The sequence below is a fragment of the Macrotis lagotis genome, chromosome X, assembly GCF_037893015.1.
Source record: "Macrotis lagotis isolate mMagLag1 chromosome X, bilby.v1.9.chrom.fasta, whole genome shotgun sequence".
NCBI lineage: Eukaryota > Metazoa > Chordata > Mammalia > Peramelemorphia > Peramelidae > Macrotis > Macrotis lagotis.
The window spans coordinates 660,668,621-660,689,409 of record NC_133666.1 but is presented as its reverse complement, the minus strand read 5'-3'; the positions used below and the strand labels follow the sequence as shown (position 1 = coordinate 660,689,409).

Sequence of the window (20,789 nt, the reverse complement as noted above, 5' to 3'; positions counted from 1 at the left end):
CAGGCAGATGGCCAGATGGCCAGATGGATGGATGGATGGATGGATGGATGGATGGATGGATGGATTCCATGGGAAGGGGTTCACATAAACAATGCTTAGAGAGATGACTATAGATTCAATGCTAGAAACACTGGATTTGGGATCAGAAGATGCATCGACTACCACAGGATTGAAGGTTCTAAGAGATCTCTTTGTGTTCTGGACCCTTATGATCATCACTTAGTGGTCAGTAAAATTAAAGATGTAATTTATTTCCCATCCAAGTACATGGATCCCAAATTAAGAACCCCTGACCCAAACCAACCCCTTCAATTTGCAAATGGGGAAATAGGCCCAAATCACTAGATCTAAGCTTTACTGCTTAGAGCTCATGTTCAGGACAAGCTAAACCAATTAGCCCTCAGCTTCCCTCCCTGGCTGTTTTCCAACCTCCCCTCCCCAATCCCACTTCTGGCCCTAATCAAATCAACACTACTGGAAAATCTATGTCTGTGAGCTGCACTATTGTTCCAACCAGAATTTCCAGACCTTCACAGACCAAAACACACTTGCCTAGCTCAACTCCTTTATATATGATGTCTCCCTCACTAGAATGTAAGTACCTTGAGGGTTGGCTTGTAGCAGCTAGGTGAAACAGTGAATGGAGAACCTCAGATCTGGCCTCAGACACTTACTAGCTGTGTGACTCTGTCTAATTCATTTAAACCTCTTTGTCTTGGTTTCTTCATCTGTAAAATGAGCTGGAGAAGAAAATGAAAAAACATTCCAGTATCTTTGATGAGAAAACCCCCAATGGGGTCATGAAGAGTTGGACACAACTGAAACAATTTAACAACAACAAATTGTGGATAGTAACAGCCCTTATGAGCCTGTGTTGTTATGAATCTCAAATGGGGTCAATTACATAAAAAAACTTTGTAAACTCTATGAAAATATTAGTTGTTATTATGAGTCCTATGAAGGACTCTTAAGAACTTTGGAATTGATTGTGTAGCATGGAAACACTGGCACAGGACCTCCTAGGCATGGGAGACATTGGCACAGGACAGCCCGAGTATGGTAGACACTAGCACAGGACTGCCCAGTCTGGAGTGCCCTCATCAGAGAGGGTGCTGTGCCTTATGAGCAAGGTAGATGGGGAGCAGCTCAAAGGAAACATGAGATGTGCAAATAATGAGAACCCAAGGTGTTCACATGAACTATTTGTGCCAGATCTGTAATGAAACATTCCAAGCTCACATTGGTCTGATCAGCCACCGTGGGACACACTAACAAAGTGATACCATTGACTCTAACAAAGTGATACCATTTTGGTCCTCTTCAAAAACAAAGGACAAGAAACAATCAGGAAGGGACCTGAGAGACCAGGTAGGTCAACCTCCTCATTTTGTAGTCCATGAACTTGAGACCCAGCAGAGAGGTGATTTTCCCAAGGTCACACACATGATCAGCATCAAAAGTAGGGTTCTCACTCTAGTCTCTTGATTTCAAAACTAGAATATTCTACCTGCTAAATTATACTTTTGACTTTGAACCCTCTAGTCTTTTGTGGGGCTGTTCTGACCCAGTTGAGCTAAGCTCCTTAGTCTGATGATAGATCCTGGCACAGGGACATGGGTTGGGGGAGTGGCCCTCGTCCCCCTTCTCTCCAGGATGCCAGTCTCTTGTCTGAGTTGAGCATAAACAAATCCAAGAGTCCATCCATGCCCTCCTGCAAATGCCCCAGGACCTGCCAAGTAGCTAAGCCTGTGTCCCCTCCCCCTGATCTGCTTGTCAGGTGGGCCAAGGCTGGCTGCTGACTCTGCCAGCTCCCAGTACACACAGTCTCTGCTGCCAGCCAAGATTATGTAACAGCAGCTCCGCGGGGCATTACCTCTCACGTGACTCTGATCCCCTAATACCTCAGGCTGCCACCTACAAACTCTAATTAGCATTCTGCAAACAAGCCCCACACTCCAGCCTCCTCTGGAGTGAGCAGAGGTAGGAGTTTTCTCTTTATTTAAATAAGATTAGGGTTTGTTTTTTTTTTCTATAGTGTAATGTTGTGGGTTTATTTTAATGGTCTTAGGGGAAAAAAATCCACACCAAAACAAGTCACCTAGGAAAACATGGGGTAGGAGTCAAGGAGAGAGAAAGCTCCTGATGACTCCCTCCTTTCACCAGACCTCCACCCTGTTTCAGACCCTCTTCATCTCTTTCTTAGAATTTTTTTTTTAGGTTTTTTCAAGGCAAATGGGGTTAAGTGGCTTGCCCAAGGCCACACAGCTAGGTAATTATTATTAAGTGTCTGAGGCCAGGTTTGAACCCAGGTACTCCTGACTCCAGGGCCGGTGCTCTATCCACTGCACCACCTAGCTGCCCTTCTTTCTTGGACTTTTAAAAAGTTCTCCTAGTTGATTCTCTATTTTGGATCTCTCTCAATTCTTCAAGAATTAATTAAATGGCAAATATTTGTGATCAACCTGATATTCCTAGAATTGACCATCCTATGCCACTTACCCTACTCAAAAGGCTCCAGTGGCTCCCTATTACAACTGATAAAATGGGAACCCTTCAGCATGGCCTCTGAGGTCCCCCTCTCACCTCCCTTTTCAGTTCTATTTCCTATTATATCCCTCCCTTCCAGTCAATTTGATGTACTAGATATTTCCTGTACACAATGACTTGGTGGGGTGTGGGAGAAGTGAACCCCAAGTCTGGAATTCCCTCCCTCACTTCCATTTCCTAGAATCCCTGGTTTCTTTCAAAGCACAGTTCAGCAGTCAGCTCCTTCCTATACAGCAGTTGCTATTTCCTTCCCTCTTACATTATTTTGTATTGTCTTGTATTTCTATGTTTTTCTGGGCATGTGTTGGGCAGCCCCAAGAGAATAGAAGCTCTTTGAGGGGGAGGATGGATTCATTGAAGGATTTATGGAAGGGTTTAGCAGGGAAAAGCTGTTGATTGATTCATTCATTTGTAACCCCAGCACCTAGCAACCCTCAGTGGGAACTGAAGGTTATTAAATTAAATTCTTTAAATAATTTGTACTTTCGTTACTATTCTTTCATTTAATCCTCATTAAGTACCTTTTAAAGGAACAAGACAAGGATTATTATCCCCATTTGACAGATAAGAAAATTGAGGCCAAGAGAAGAAAATGACTTACTCAACATCATAAAGTTAGTGATAGAATTGGGATTAGCAAGCAGCATGGTAGCAATATCAGAGGACCTGGGTTCAAAACCCACATATGAGGTTTGTTGTTGTTTACCTAACCCCATATGGAGTTTTCTTGGTAAAAATCACCAGCGGGATTTGCCACTTCCTTCTGCAGCACATTTTAGATGAGAAACTAGGGCAAAGAGAATGAAGTGACCTGCTCAGGATCACACAGTTTTCTTGTAGAGATACTGAAGCAATTTGCCATTTTATTCTGCAGCTCATTTTACAGATAAGGAAACTGAGGCAAAGAAGGTTAAGTGACTTGTCCAGGATCACATAGATATTAAGTGGTTGACGCTGGATTTGAACTCAGGTCTTCCTAACTCCAGGTAAGGGGCTCTATTGACTCTTATCACCTGCCTACCCCTGATGCTTACTACCTACATGGTAGGATAGATAATTTAATCTCCCTGGACCTCAGTTTCTTCATGGATAAAATGAGAGGTTGAACAAAGTGATCCCATAAATCCTTGCCAGTTCTATATCTGTGATCCCAACTCTTCTGATTCAGATTACTCCTTGAGTCCCTATACGCTATTTTATCCTTCACAATTACATTTTGATCTAGGGTGGCAGATTTTTCTTTTCATCATTTTTTAGACCATCATTATGTATTGGATAGAGGGCCAGCTTTGGAGTCAGCAAGTCCTGGGTCTGATGCACATTCACTGTATGACCCTGACCAAGTCACTTAATTCCTCCCTGCTCCTCTAAGACCATAGGTTATGAGACAGTTGCAGATCACATACAGGCTGACACTGGACATTCCCTATAATTCTTAAAATTAAAGGTCAGTGTCCCCTCATCTTGATCCCTCCACCCCCAAAATAGGATGTGCCTGAAAGAGATACTGGGAAGAAGAAGAAGGAGCAAAGCTATCTGAGTTATTCCCCTCAGTTTGCCATCCAATTTGCTGTGCCCAGTATATTAGCAAAATCTGGGCTTTTCCATAAAAATTCAGTGTTGTTTCCTATGCACTGACTAATGAAAAAATCAATTACAGAGAGTTTCTTCCCACACTTGTGTTATAGCTCCTATAACCTTCTTTAAAATTTTAAAGATTTCAAAATTTTTCCTTTGTAAAGCTTTGTTGGGTCCAGGGGGAAATTGGCCAAAGATGGGCTTCTATGGCCAATCTTGAAAGCTTGTTTGAAGAGAGGAGAGAAGAGCGGGCATCACCATTGCCCATAGCCTTGGGCTTTGTAAATAGAACTATAACCTGCCTGTCCATACAGTTTGATTCAATGATCAATCCCTAAGAACCTATTAGCCACTGAGAGCCCTGAACTAGGCCCTGTGGGGAGGAGGGAATGAAGAGTAAGAGGGGAACACATCAGCAGGAGCAGATTGGAGTCAACTCAGAGCAGCTCTCTGGATGATTCCTTCATTTTCAGGCTGAGAATTTAGACCTCAGAAATTGGGAAATACTCCAAATCAGGGCTTGATTTATCATTTTGTTGAATATGTAGACCTGTTGTTATTTGTCCTTTATTGTTGAAGACTCCTGCATCAGAGGAGGTGATGCCATGACAAGTGAATTGGATTGGAATGAGGAAAGGCTATGCTAAGTCCCCAGCCTCACTTTCTCCTCTAGACCATCTGGGTCCAGTGGTCAGATATGAATCCGGATGATTGGAAATGACCTGGATGAGAGGCATTCAGGTTGAAGTGACTTGCCCAAAATCACACAGCTGGTAAGAGTGAAGTATCTGAGCCAAACTTGAATTCAGGTGTGACTGACTCCAGAGCCAGTGTTTATCTATCTGTACCTATGATACCTATGTACCTATGTAGACCTAAGAAAGGGAATAATGAAAATTAGTCATCTGCATTCATATATAAATATATGTTTATTTTTTTCAGAAAGTCAATTGTTAAATATTTAACAATACACCCCCTTCATATAAGCATGATTAGAATACAGACCCCGACTTCAAAAGACTTATAATACAGAACTCCAGCCATTGGGATGTGGCTTACTGCCCTGAATAGAAAACTGCACCTAGAGCAAAGAGACTGGGATTTGAATTCCACCTCAGGAACTTACTAGCTCTTTGATCTTAAGCAAGTCACCTGCACTCAGAACCTCAGTTTTCCCCTCTGTAAATGAGAATAAGGAGTTATAGGGAAAAATAAGTAAGAAATCTAGGATTGGAGTCCTGTATTTAAATCCTGTCACTGACAGTAGTTGGGTGACCTTGGACAAGTCACTTAACTTGTGTGATTTAGGAAAGTCTTTAAAGTAGGTAGATGGTGCAAGTGGATAGAACACTGGATCCAGAATCAGGAAGATCTGAGTTCAAAATCTGCCTCAAACAATGAAACCTTGTTTGCTTTCAGTTTCTTCATCTAAAAAATGCAGATAACAGGACCAACCTTCCAAGGCTGCTGGAAATATCAACTGATAAAATATTTGTAAACCACTCTACAAACTTAAGTAATGTATAAATACTAGCCATCATTATTATTGTCAGAGAAGTCATCAATTGCAAAATGCATTTCTATAAGCTAGGTTATTTTTTCATGAAATGTCAATAGAGTCATCCTCCAGACTTAATTGGGCTACCAAATTAAAGTTTTAATTGTTGATGAAATACTCTGACTAGCTAACTTTAAAATAATGAAACAAGTTGTGTGATTTTGAACACAATTTTTTTTTGTTTTTTTCAAGGCAATGGGGTTAAGTGATTTGCCCAAGGTCACACAGCTAAGCATCTGAGGTTGCATTTGAATTCAGGTCCTCCTGACTCCAGGGTCAGTGCTCTATTCACTGTCCCATCCAGCTGACCCTTGGACACTTGACTTATTAAGCCTCGGTTTGTTCGTTTGTAAAATGGATCATAACACCTAGAACATTTCACCTAGCTGGTGAACAATTCAACAGAGATAATGTGTGTAAAGTGCTTTGAAAATTTTCAAGTCTACTATCAGCTAAACACAGTCACAGGCATAGATAATGGCTATGTGTCACTGGGTGAGTCAGCAAACCTTTCCAGCCATAGTATCCTTAGTTGCAAAGTGGGAATGATAACACCTACCTAACAGGTCTGTGAGCCTCAAATGAGATGTGTGTGTGTGTGTGTGTGTGTGTGTGTGTGTGTGTATGTATGTCTATAAAAAAATATATAATGTATATATATGTAAAGATACCAACATATATACAGGAGTATATCTATAATGTATAAGTGAATTTATTTGTATATAAACACAAAAATGTGTATGTATGTATATATATATATATATATATATGTAAAGCTATCTGCAAAGCTTAAAACACTATACAAATGTTTGCCATTATTATTATTTGTTTGTTTTGTTTTGTTTTTAGGTTTTTACAAGGCAAAGGGGGTTAAGTGGCTTGCCCAAGGCCACACAGCTAGGTAATTATTAAGTGTTTCAGGTCGGATTTGAACCCAGGTACTCCTAACTCCAAAGCCGGTGCTTTATCCACTACGCCACCTAGCCGCCCCCTATTATTATTATTTCTAACCAAAGAGTACAAGCACTGACCTTGTCTTCTAAATTTTGGCACCCAGGGAAAAAATACCAAATGCCTCACCCTAGTTACGGCTCTGCTTCCTATTAAGCCTGTAGCACATCCATTAGCCTTCCAAATAAAACATCACAACTGCAAAAACCTATACTATCTGTTAACTTTGACAAAATATAGAAGCTCCTTCAAGAATTCAGGCCTCCCAGTTTAGGAAGACTGAAGCAAAAAAAAAAAAAAAATACTAAAGACCAATGCAATTAGAACCGAGGCTAATGGCCACTTACACTGATTAAAGTCAATCCAGTACCAACATTCAGCTCCCACTGTGCCCTGAACCAACGTTCAGGCTGATTGAACTATTAAAGGGATAATAATACATTTGCTCTCTGTACCCCAGCATTTGATGTATGATTGCATGGGTCTGACCTCATAACTATGGGGCCCTTCTAAGCTGGTGAATTTTACAGAGTTCAAGGGATCCATGACATAGTAAACAGGGCAGTTTAAAGATTAGAGTCAATAAAAACTTTCTGGGAAATACCCATTAAATACAAGGGGTATGTTAGTATTTGTTTTTGATGAGAATGTACACATCGTTCATTTCTTGATTAGCCTACAGCTCTAAAATTATGATTCTTCCATTTAGCTTATTCCTCTGTATTGAACTTGGAGTCAGTAAACTCCAGCTTAAGATCTGGCTGTAGGGCTGAAGGAACAGAAAATAGTATAGTCAGGTCCTCTGTTCAAACTGATTTCAAGTCACTTGACCTACCTGAAACTCATCTACACGTAATGTCATAGACTTGGCCAATGGTAGAGGGTGAGCTTAGTTTTTGATGCATGAACAAATTTCCCCTGCCTTGATTCCAACCCAAATGACCATGTGGAAATTGGGTGGGAAGGAAGACTTCCTTCTGTTCTCGGCCATGACCTTTTTATAATGAAAGCTCTTCTAATTGGTTGCAAAGTAGGCAGAACTAATGACTTAGGGATTGCTGAGTCAGAAAGAGCATATATACAAAATGGACAACCTGCCCAACTCTCATCTTTTTCCTTTGTAGCTGAGGCTCTTTTGAGAGTTGGGCAGGAGAGGTACAACATCCATATCTCTCTCTCTCTCTCTCTCTCTCTCTCTCTCTCTCTCTCGTTCTCGCTCTCGCTCTCACTCTCGCTCTCGCTCTCTCTGTCGTGGTGGCTGTGAACATAAGTCTCCCCTTGACTCCTTGTGTTTGAAGAAAAATAGAGGCTTTATTTTAAACAAGTAAGTATTCCGTGATTAAAATACTGGAATAACCCTGAAAGGAGAGCTTGGTGTTGCAATGGACTGGAGTCATTCAAACTCAGACACTTACAAGTTTATTGGAGATACAAAAACAAGTTGAGAGGATCTTCATTTGGCATTCAGGCTAACTTCTGACCTAACGATAACAGTCTTAAGAACAAACATTTTTATTGATGTTGCCATATTAAATTCTCAAAACCCTCAAACAATGTGAAATGAAAAAAACCTAGAAGTAGAAGTAGCCTTAAGAAGAACAGTATCATCCCCATCATCTTGTCTGCACTTGGAACTGTCATTAAGATGCTTTCAACAAATGTATACAAAATAAGTTTATATCCCAACACCTGAGATATCAATTGGTCAGAGATATTCAGCTACAAAAAGAATCAAGTGGTCTACCAAACAGTAAACATAAAAAACCAATTATCAAATAGCAACTTATCCTAGGACCATTTCTATCTGACCTCTATTAAATAGGAGAAAAGGGTCAAGGGAATAAATAATTATTAGGTACCTATTATATACTAAGACCCTTGCAAATTTTAACTCATTTTATTCTTAATAACTACCCAACAAGTAGATATTATTAATATACTTATTTAGTAGATGAGGAAACTGAGGCAGACAGAGGTTAAGTGACTTGTCTATAGTCACATAGGAACTAAGGATCTGAGACTGGATTTGAATTCAGGTCTTCTAGACTCCAAGGGACAGTATTCTATCCCCTGAGCCACTGATAGATCTTAAATATCAAAAAGTTTGTGAGGTGCCTTACAGCAATACATTAGCTCATTTAGACCTCAAAACAATCCCATGACGTAGGTACAAAGTGTATTATTGCCTCCATCTTATAGATGAGGAAACAGTCTCAGAAAGGTAGATCTACTCATCCGTGGTCCCACAGCTAGTATGTATTAGGGATAAGATTACAACTTGGGTTTCCATGACTATAAGTCCATCTTCTCATCTAGTCCAACTCTTTCATTTTACAACTCAATTAACTGAGGTAGGATCATAGATTTAGAGTCGGAAAAGATCTCATAAGCCAGATAATCAGCTAGGATTTATGAGGTCCTGTGACCTGCTAAACTAAGTATTGGAGACAGGATCAATCACAGAGAATCTCAGAGGGAAGGCTCTTGCAACAAGAGGGATAGGGATAGGCTTCTCGAAGAAGGTGAGATTTTAGTTGAGACTTGAAGGAAACCAAAAGATGGAGATGAAGAAGAGGCAAGGGGAATGGCCAGCCACTGAAAACACTTGGTAGAAAGATGGATCAGTCTCATGCAAGAAAGAGTAAAGAGGTCAATATCACTGGACTGCAGAGTATATGGGGGCAGCTTGGTTGGTTCTTGCCCTCTGTTCTCAAAGAGGATCAAAAATGGCATCACTCTGTTGGAGTCAAGGTACCGTGTGTCTGACTATGGCTGATCAGACCAGTATGATCTTAGAATGCTTTACCTTATATGGTATATGGGGTAAATATAATAAGATTGGAAAGGGAAGAGGGGACACCAGATTATGAAGGACTTAAAAGGCAAATTGAAGTTTTATATTTGGGGTCCACTGGGACCATCTTATCTAATCCTTCAATTTTATAGAAGAAGAACTATGACCCAGAAAAAAAATAAAGCAATTTGTCATAGAAATAGTCAGTTATAGAGGCAGGATCTGATCCCAGACCAAGTCTCCCAAGCCAGTATTGTTGTAATGATACCGTACTGCCTTGCAAGATGTGGAGTCAGACATATGAACCTAAGTCTTCTTGGTTCCAAGTCCAGGACAGAAAGAGAAGCATCACTTGGCTCTTCTCCCTTCTTTTCTCAGTTCTCTACTTCCCCGAGGTTCCTCAATGCCATTGGTCTTCTTCAAAAATGAAGGGTAAACATCAGCACCTTCCCTATGGATTATCTTAAGTACTTTCCACACACTACTCTTATTCAGAAAGGTAGGGCGTAGTAGGTATTTCTCAGTTCACACCAAGCTAACGTATTATCTGGGCTCCCAAATAGATGATAAATCCAGTTAGAAAGAACTTATTAACCATCTAAGCTAGGTCCCCTTATTTTGTAGAAAAAGAAGTTAACCCCCACAGAAGTCAAGTGATTTGCCCAAGATGATACAGATATTCAGGATCAGAACCAAAACTCAAATATGAATTCTTTTGAGTCCAAATAAAAGATTTTCCCCACTGTATCCTACTGCCTCTACCCAGAAAGGAAAAAAATAGCCATGCTGCCTTATTTTTTCTGCTCATCTCTAGATCAGATGCAATAAACTGGCAACATTTCACCAGAGAAAATCTGAACAATTATAGGGGAGTATTATTCCATGTTGGGGACAATAAGTCAATAATGACAATTAATAACCCAATTGTTAGAAAGAGCTTGAATCCACCAATGTGGCAGTCTCTTCTAACTATCATCATCAATGCTCACATGCTGGCTTTGGCTGCTGGGCTGTTTAATCAGGGAGGGAATCTTACCAAAAGTCTCCCTGCTAGATTGGTTCACTTCCGAGAAGAGCCTTCATTGAATGAATAAATTTATGATGTACTTACAATGTGCTCTGAACATGGGAGATCAAAGGACAAAAAGGCAGTACCCTGTCCTCAAGGAGCTTACATTCTAAAGGGAAGAAGACACCTCACTTGGATAGTGGTGGGCAGAAAAGGATGCTTGGTCTGGGAAAACTGTAAATGGTGGATGGAGTCATAGGGACTCTGTAGAGGTTGATGGATGGTAAGTGGGACATACAGTTAAACTGAGGCTGGCTACATAAGGAGACTGGAACCAGGGTCCAGGGACCAGACCAAAGATCCAGAACTTTTCCAAAGCAATGTCCCTAGAGGAGGGCCTGCAGGAGAGGACAGTAGTGGAAAATGATTGGAGTAAGAGAGCATTGCTGGATTTTGGACAGATGAACCATAAGGAAGTCTTGCCATAACAGCAGCCTGGCCCAAATGTGGGAGCCTGGTCCATCATACAAGACAGGGTTCATTGGTGCAGTACCTTCAAACCCAAGAGTAAAGCCAAGAGCTTACTCCAGGCCTCCCAAGCCCTGGCAGACCACTGAACCAATGCTGATGTGACCATGATACTTGAATGTCAAGACAATCCTTCAGGCTGATTTTTAATCTACTGCCAAAAAGCCTGCAGACCAATAATAATGTCATGGCCCCAGGAAATCTTGTCATCTCTGTCCCTCAAAGAGAAAAAGTCATAGAATCCTGGGATTTACAAATAGAAGGGACCTCTAGAGCTACCAAGTGTGGTCCTCTCATCTTACAGAGGGGCTCATATAGTTTGCCTTTTCATGTTTTCTGCCTTATTATATTGTGTTCCTTGAAGACAGGAACCAGATAACTTTTACCTTTGTATCTGCAGAATTTTGTTCGGAGCCTACAACATAATAAATGCAAAATAAATACTTGTGGGGTTGCATACTAAAATACCAAACTCAACACTATTCTAAATGATCTTCAAGCAAATAAAAGCTTTAAAATATCTATCTTTTTTAGAAGGGGGAGGAGATGGGGTTGAAGGTAGGACCTATGATTTCATTAGCAATGGGGAACTCCAATATACCAAAAGGTCATTCCACTTATATAGGTCAACAACTCATCAGTAATATCATAGAAATAGGTTTAAAGGTAGTAGGGACTTTAGATGCCACTGATTCTAATGCCCTCAATTTAGAGATGAGGACACTGAGGCAAAACAAGGTTAAGTAACTGAGCTGTCATAAAAGATGTTCAGGTTAAGCCCCAACCCCATTCCTTGCTCCTTTCCACCTCTCCAAACATCTTTCTCTGTTTCTGTCTGTCTCTCCCTTCCTCTCCTCCTCTTCTCTCTCTCTCCTCTTCTCTCTCTCTCTCTCTCTCTCTCTCTCTCTCTCTCTCTCTGTCTGTTTCTTTGTCTCTGACTCTTTTTCTCTCCAGTCTGTGTCTCTCTCCCTCTCTCCTCCCCAGGAAGGTTTCTCTAACCCCATACAGCCATGATCTTGCCTCCTTTCTCTAAACTCCTGTGGTTCATATGACTGGCATCCTGGGAGCACTTTGCATTATTAACTTCTCATATGTGTATATTCATAAGCCCATAGATGCTTAATTGGAAAGGATCTTAAGAGACTCTATTATCTTTTATTTTACAGAAGGAGAAACTGAGGCACAGGCAGTTTAGGTAATTTGCCCAGGGACACATAGCTAGTAAGTGTCAGAGGGGAGGTTTTCACCTAGATCTTCCTTTCCACTAAGCCATGCCTTGTCTCCCAACAACATCCCAAGCTTTGGATGGCAGAAATCTTTCCCTATGTTCTTCAGAACTATAAACAAGGTTTGTAACTGGCTCTTCACAAATATTTCATAGAACTAAAACTAGAAGGAACCTCAGAAACTTTCTATTCTGTGACCTCACTTTATTGATGAGAAAAGTCAAGCTTAATGACTTACCCAAGATCACACAATCCAATTTATTAAGATATTCCTCTTTTTGTTGAGTCAATAATTTGGGGGGCATTTCCTCCTAGCCCTGCCTTTCCTGTCCTACTCAAAGTCATAGTTTCTCTGTAAACCCATTTCAGTCATATTTGCTTATTCTCTTATTTTTCATGAACTTACCCTTCTAAATCCAATACAAATAAGTAAGTATTCTGAGATGAAAGTTCCGGGGCAACCCTGATATTTTGGGATATCCAGAGCATCCTAACCTGAGTTCTAAAAATGTGTTATCCACCTAAATATAAATGTCCATTCAACACTGTCGACTGATCCATGGCTACAAACACACCCATGTCTCCCCATCCTCAAAGAATCCTCTCATCCTAACTATCTGTCATCCTATATTGCTTCTGGCCTTAGTTGCCTCTACTCCTTGAAAAGGTCTACAATAGATACTTCTCCTTCCTCTCTTCTCATTCTTTTCTTAATTTCTGACATTCTAGCTTCCAATTTTATCATTCACCCCAACTGTTCTTCCCAAAGTTACCAGTGATGTCCTAATCACCAAAACTAAAGGCTTATTTCTCTCCTCATTCCCCTCAACCTCTCTGCAGCTTTTGATGCTATTGATCACTGTCTCTTTGATACTCTTTTCTTCAGGTTTTCAGAACAGTCCTCTCTTATGGCTCTCCCTCTACCTCCCTGACCACTCCTTATCCGTCTCCTTTGCTGAATCCTCTTTCGGATCACGTCCTCTAAACTTAAGTGTTTCTGTCTCCCTCTATACTACTTCACTTGATTAGCTAATCAATACTCATGCATTTAATTTCTGTTTCTCTGTTGATGATTCTCAGATCTATCTAGCCCTCTCCTCTTTGTTAACTTCTAATCTCACATCTCCCATTGCTGTTCATACATCTCAAACTGGATATCAGTAGATATAAACTCAAGATATTCACAACTGAAGCCAATATCTTTCCCCACACATCTTCACACATACTCTCTCTCTCTCTCTCTCTCTCTCTCTCTCTCTCTCTCTCACACACACACACACACACACACACACACACATTTCCCTATTTTGTCAAATATATCACTATGCTCCTGGGCAACTTAGGTGTTATTCTCAACTCCTCACTATTGTCAAGGCTTATTGATTTTACCTTAGCAACATCTCTCAATTATTCCCCTTTCTCTCTTATAATATTGCCACTACCTTAGTGCAAACCCTCATCGATTCCTGCTTAGACTATCCAATGGCTTGTTGGTGGGTCTGCCCGCCAAAAGTCTCTTCCCCACTTCAAACCATCCTCCATTCAGTTCCCAAAGTGATTTTCCCAAAGCATAGCTCAAGTCGTATCCTCCTTATCACCTCTAAGACCAATACCAAACCTCGTTTGGCACGCAAACAAAGTCTTCATCACTTTGTGATGATCCAGTAAAGCTAACCCGCCTCTCAATGATCTAATTGTCAATAAAGTGATTTAATAGCCATAGTCTTTCACCAATGGGGAAATGCTAACCTCTGTGACCATAGACTTCTCATCAGTAGGGTACAATTTGGTGTAGAGCTTCCAGACACTTACTAGCTGGGTGATCCAGGGACAAGCGGTAACCCCATCTACCTCAGTTTTTTCATCTATAAAATGAGCTGGAGAAGGAAATGGCAATCCATTATCTTTGTCACTAAGAGGTCTATGCTTCTCATTTCTACAGATTTCACACACACACACACACACACACACACACACACACACACACACACACACACACACACACACACCTCCAGCTCACTGGGAACTTTAACCAAACTACTTTCCAAGGAGTAGGCCCCTTTCCCTGGGCAACCCATTCCAGGGTGGCCCTGTCTTTGTATATAACACCCACTTAGTGAATGCTTGCTAATTGACTGACAATATAATTGTTTCCTTTGAATACAAATTGAATACATTTAGAAACATTATTCTAGGGGCGGCTAGGTGATGCAGTGGATAGAGCAGTGGAGAGAGCACCGGCCTTGGAGTCAAATCTGACCTCAGACACTTAATAATGACCTAGCTGTGTGGCCTTGGGCAAGCCACTTAACCCTATTGCCTTGAAAAATCCTAAAAAAAAAATCATATATGTGCAAATGGATGAATGTTGAAAAACTTTCATAATGTAAATGAAAAAATAAAATATTCAAAAAAAAGGAAAAAGGGTAATTTATATCTGTTATTGTTCAGTCATTTTCAGTTGTCTCTGACTCTTTGTGACCCCATTTGGGATTTTCTTGACAAAGATACTGAAATGGATTGCTACTTCCTTCCCCAGTTCATCTGAATTTTTTAAAATTTTATTTAAGGCCATTGGGTTAAGTGACATGCCCAAGATCACACAGCTAGGCAACTCTTAAGTATCTGAGGCCAGCTTTGAACTCTGGTCCTCCTGACTCCAAGGCTGCTGCTCTATCCACTGGGCCACCTAGTTGCCCCTCCTAGTTCATTTTATAGATGAGGAAACTGAGGTAAATAGGGTTAACTGACTTGCCTAGGCTCACTCAGCTAGTATATATCTAAGGTTGGATTTGAAATCAGTTCTTCCTGACTCCAAGTCTAGTACTCATCTATTTCACCAACTAGCTACCCCTAGCTTATATCTAAACATGGCTAAAGATGAAGTAATAATATATGAAATTAAATTTTAAGTACATGTGTTATTTAATATAGTTCTTGACATCAGTCAATAGAAAAGTAAATATTTTATAACTAACTATTCAGCCTACATAGCTAAATTTTTAAATGTATTTCTAACTCTCATCAAAGAGAGTGTGTAAAATTCTCCTGTTATTCCTATCACATATTTGTGTGAATATGCGTTTTTTTGTTTCAAATCAAAATGCAGAAATAAAACCAGATTTAAGACTGCATTGGTCTACTGTTGACCCCAATATTGCAAAGCCTTTGTTCAAATATAAAAGGTCCAATGCATAAATTAAGTTTACATATGATTATTCCATTATGCTAAACATCTTTTGAGTTGTAACTTATTTCATTAAAATTATATATATCCAATGAAATTTATAAAACAAAGAAATTTAATATGGTCATGGTTAAAAGTAAGCATGTGAGGGCTTGCAGGATTGCTTCTTTTCATTCTTAGATAATGTCCTCCAATTATGAAAATCACCATAATTATTTCATAAAGTTTTCAAATATTATAGCATTTTCATAATAATAAGTAGAATACAATTTTGTTACTTTTAGACAAATTGGGCAATTAGCTACCCCCACACCATCCACATCCTCTGACTTTGCATCTTCCTACTTCTGTGAGAGAATAGTTCTGTGTCCAATGTAGAAGAGAAGAACATCACATCTAGGGAGCTTCTTTTATTGAAAATAGTTAATTTATATCTGTTGCTGTTCAGTCATCTTCAGTTGTTCTTGCTGTTTGGTCATCTTCCATTGTGCCTCACTCTTTGTGACCCCATTTGGAGTTTTCTTGGCAAAGATACTGGAATAGCTTGCCATTTTCTTCTCCAACTCATTTTACAGATGAGGACACTGAGGCAAGCAGGGATAAGTGACTTGACCAAGGTAACAAAGCTAGTAAGTGTCTGATGCCAGATTTGAAAAATTATAATTATATAATATGCAATTTAATTTGGGGTTTTTGAGAGGCAAAAGTTATGAATGTAATTATTGTAAGTTCTAAATAAATCTAAGAAAATATTATGAGTCATACATATTCATGATCCATTTTGTTGTTTTTGAAAAGGAAACAAAAAATATTGGGAACCTCTGGACTAGTGGAACCCCAGATCTGAAAACCTCCACATTTAGATCTGGAGGGACCTTTGAGATGGCCAACCAACCCATTTTATAGATCAGAAAGCTGTGGTTTAGAGATGTTATATCATGCAGATACTAAATGGGATTTGAACCATGCTTCTTAAATTCTGAATACTACCTGCCCTCACATCAACTTCCTTTGAAGCAGAAATTTCTGATCTCTTTTTGTATCCTGGACCCCTTTGATAGTCAGTCTGTGAAGGCTCTGGACTCCTTCAGGAAATCTAATCATTAAATGCACAAAATAAATCATAGAGAATTACATAAGAAAACAATTCTATTGCATTTTAATTATTTTTAAAAAGTTTACCCCACCCTAGCACCCCAGGTTACGAACTCTTACTTGAAAGCACAGATCAAAAAATATTTTTTCCTGATCTCTTTCCCATTAGACTAGGCTTTTTTCAGATTTTGGATTCCTCCCAGTTTCTTTGGGATATGCAGTCCAATGAGTAGAGCAGAGGGTCCAAAGACAATAAGTCTCATTCTCCTGAATTCATATCGGTCCTCAGGCACTTTTACTAGCTAAGTGTTCCTGAGCAAATCATTTAACATTGTTTGCCTCAGTTTCTTCATCTGAAAAATGAGTAGGAGAAGGAAATGACAAACCATGCCAGTATCTTTGCTGGGAAAATCCCAAACAGGGTCACGAAGAGTCTGAAACGACTGAACGATAATCATAACATCAACAAAAAAGTAAAAAAACAAGACTTGAATTTATAGACTTGTGATCATTTATCTCCCATCCCCTTCCAAAAGTAAGTTTAGTCATTATAGGGGCTGATTTGATTTTGTCTTTGTATCAGCAACACCTAGAATAATTTCTTACATGCTGTTGTTATTCAGTTGTGTCCCAGTCTTCAAGTTTGATTGGACCATTGCAGGCCAGTACTGTCAATGGGGTTTTCTTAATAAAAATACTGAAGTGGTTTGTTATTTCCTTCTTCCTGTAGAAGCAAACAGAGATTAAGTGACTGGCCCAGATAGTAAGTGCTTAAGACTCAGGTCTACCTGACTTCAGACCTAGGGCTCTATCCATTGAGCCATCTATATGCAAATGGTGATAAGTGGGCTCTTAATAAATATTTATTAACAAATCTAATCCCTTTAGAGGAATGGAACAATGTTGATTTTCTAGAGACCAATAAACCATATTCTATTGCAAAGGGAGAAGGCAGGATTTTTTCCAGAGCAAGGCAAGACCCTTAGAAGTAATCAATATTTAAGAAAATGGAAATGACTATTTTTCTTCAAGTACAGACTAGGAGTTAAGAGTTAATAATATTAATGTAAATTCTTTGGGGAGGGGGCAGGAGTTTCTATCTAGATTTTGTTTTTGTATCCCTAGACCTTAGCCCATGTCTAGTATATGATAGGGATCTATTCATTTATATATGTAACTCTTGTCTCTGCGTAAAATTCAATCTCCTTGAGGGCAGGAAGGAAGTTTCATTTGTGAAGCATAAGAGCCTCAGCACCCAGCACAATTACAGGTTCATATTAAGAATTTAGTAACGGCTTGTCTATCAATTAACTGAATAACTATCCCTGTTGAACAGAATTGTATAAGGCAGTGCTAGAATGAATGCTGTCTTAAATTTTGACCACCTTCATAAATGGAAAAACTAGAAGGTTTCAATGACAAAGTGAGTCTGGGGAGCCATCACAGGTTCTTTTAACAAATTCATGATTCTGGGAAGTTCAAATCCTCCAGAAAACTCTTGAGAATACACACTGCCAAACAAATCAGCCCTCACTCTGAAGAACTCTTTTTTTTAAATTTATATTGGTTTAGTATGAGTGATTTCCCAAAGATAATTAAGATAGGAACAATTATCCCAGCTTCCTCCTCCATGTTAGTTAGGGTGTTTTTTTTTTTCATTAAAATGCATTGAGAGGGGCAGCTAGGTGGCGCAGTGGATAAAAGCACCGGCCCTGGAGTCAGGAGTACCTGGGTTCAAATCTGGTCTCAGACACTTGATAATTACCTAGCTGTGTGGCCTTGGGCAAGCCACTTAACCCCATTTGCCTTGCAAATAAATAAACAAACAAATAGATAGATAGATGATAGATAGATAGATAGATAGATAGATAGATAGATAGATAAAATAAAATGCATTGAGACCATCCTCAAGGCTTGGTTGATTCAGGAACCTAAAGACTCAGGTGACTTACGTCACTAGTATAAATCTAATTTGGTTATTTTATCTAATCTTTGATATATTAGGGTTTTTTTTAAGATTTCATTTATTTTGAGTTTTACAATGTTTCCCCTAATCTTACTTCCCTCCCCACACTGAAGAACTCTTAATTGCTGTCAGACCTCGGACAGAAATCCTACAGAAACACGTGCAGTAAAAAACTAGCCTCGCCTCTTTATTTTTCATGGGGTCTGTGTAATTCTTAGAGGGCTGATGGTTAGAAGGTTCTTTAGAGACCATTTACTCTAATCTTTTCATGTAAAATGAAAAGGATTAAAACTGAAAGCCACAGGGGAAGAGGCTTTCCCAGAGTCATACAACTAGCAAGATTTGAACTCAGGGCTCAAGAAAACTTTCTATTTTCATGGTGAATAGTCTATAATTTTCAAGTTTCTTTAGGAAAAGAAAAATTACCAAAAGGGTACTACTGCTGCTGCTGCTGCTGCTACTACTACTACTACTACTACTACTGCTACTACTACTACTATTACTACTACTACTACTACTCCTTCTACTACAACTGCAACTACTACAACTCTAACCACTACAACTAAATCATAATAATTTATTATTATTTATATTACTAATTATAAATAATAAAAGTTGTTAATTATTATGATAATAATTATCATCATTATTATTATATCTATTATTATAGGTCACAAAGTCTGGCAGTATCCTAAGCATTTTGCAAATATTACCACATTTGATCATTTGGATCACTTTAATTTTTAGTCTTTATAAGGAACTTTCCCCAAAGAAGCTCAAAGTGCTTCTGAGAAAAGAGCTAATGAATATTTACAAATTCTGGATATAGTCAGAGATCCAGAAAGGACGTTAGATCCACTGGTCAGTGCTGGCTTCCCTGGTTCTGCCTCTAATTCTATGCTCTTGAGAATGACTATCTCCAGATGCCAATGTCTTTTGCCACAGACGGCTCAGCTTCAGCTTCTGCTTGTCCATCTACTACCCCATGGACACTCACCAGGGCCAGGGCACTAACCCCCTAATCAGCCCCTCCTCTCTCTTTGTGCTAAGCCTACAGATCAGTGAACAAAGACAATCAAGAAATCAAGATTCCAGGGATCAATTTGATTGGTTCTCTGTCAGTCAGGAGGAAGAGATTCAATTCATTTGGACCATGTGCCTCCGCAGAGACCCTTCTTTGGAAATACATGCTCCTACAGAGTTTTAACAATATCTTGGTTTTCTAGACAAATAAAATGTCAACAATTTTCAGAACTGAAATTGTGACTGTTGTTATTTTTTTTCCAAAGAAGGAGCTGATGGAGGGAAGATTTAAAAATTATCTAAGTAGCCTTCAAATGCTTTTTCTGTGTCCTGGGTAAAATACCATATGGCCATGTACTAAGAATGCCTAAGTATTTCTGTCTGCCTCTCTCCATGCTGCCCTGATCATGGGAAGGGAGCCAGTCTGCCTCAGCATGAGGTAAAGGAACTTGGAGCCTACTGGGGATCAAGGGCAGATGATCATGCTCTGTCTGTACAGAAGACCAGGATATGCTCTTCAGTGAACACACTTAGAATCTGTGGCACATGTACTGACACTCTAGTCAAGGAAACTGTCCCCTGTGATGCACAAGGATCCTCAGAGCCAGAAAAGAAGCAAAGAGCAGTAGATTTCAGCAAGTCTGGGGGAAATGTTAGGGTACAGGGTAGGGATCTTTTCCAGGGAGGATTTATCACAAAGGGTAAATCCAGGTCAACTTCAGTGGGAAAGCCAGTTTTAAAATGTCTACCCTGTTAACCACTTACACACTCATACACACAATTATAACTCTCTCTATATATAAATCACATATGTATAGAATATACATATTCTTTATGTACATCACAGGTGTAAATCATATGCAAATGTCATATGATCATGTCATGGAAATCATACAAATATATCCTACACACCACACGTGTTTATATCCACAAATATCCTACACACTTCTGTAACCAATATCCACATTACATATACATCCATGAGCATCATACCATACACATTGTATTCATACAACACATTACAAATATTACAAGCATCACATAAGAGCATACCACACCCTTATTACACCATTGCTCTGTCTCAATATATGCAAACATGAATGCACATGTGATAACACACCAAAATATATACATCTTACAATATGCTCATCTCACACAAAGACATGTAAATAAACTTTCACAGAGCAAACCCATATATATACCATATGCATGAATACACATATACAATGCTACAACATACCACATACATAAACAATATAATATATATAAAATCCAGAGATACAACTCAAACATACTGACATACAATCTACTCCCTCACACACATATC

At 39.3% G+C, this 20,789-nt stretch overlaps 1 protein-coding gene and 1 long non-coding RNA gene across 5 annotated transcripts in view; one reads left to right on the top strand and one right to left on the bottom strand.

The window, feature by feature from the left end:
- RIMBP2 (RIMS binding protein 2) overlaps positions 1-20,789 on the bottom strand; it is a 535,198-nt gene that overhangs the window by 410,903 nt on the left and 103,506 nt on the right. The gene's annotated exons all lie outside the window — the stretch shown is intronic.
- On the top strand, positions 1,941-19,627 carry LOC141501353 (uncharacterized). The gene is made up of 4 exons (XR_012472215.1): positions 1,941-1,980; positions 3,422-3,533; positions 4,705-4,898; positions 19,490-19,627. It is a non-coding gene; the product is annotated as an uncharacterized LOC141501353 (long non-coding RNA).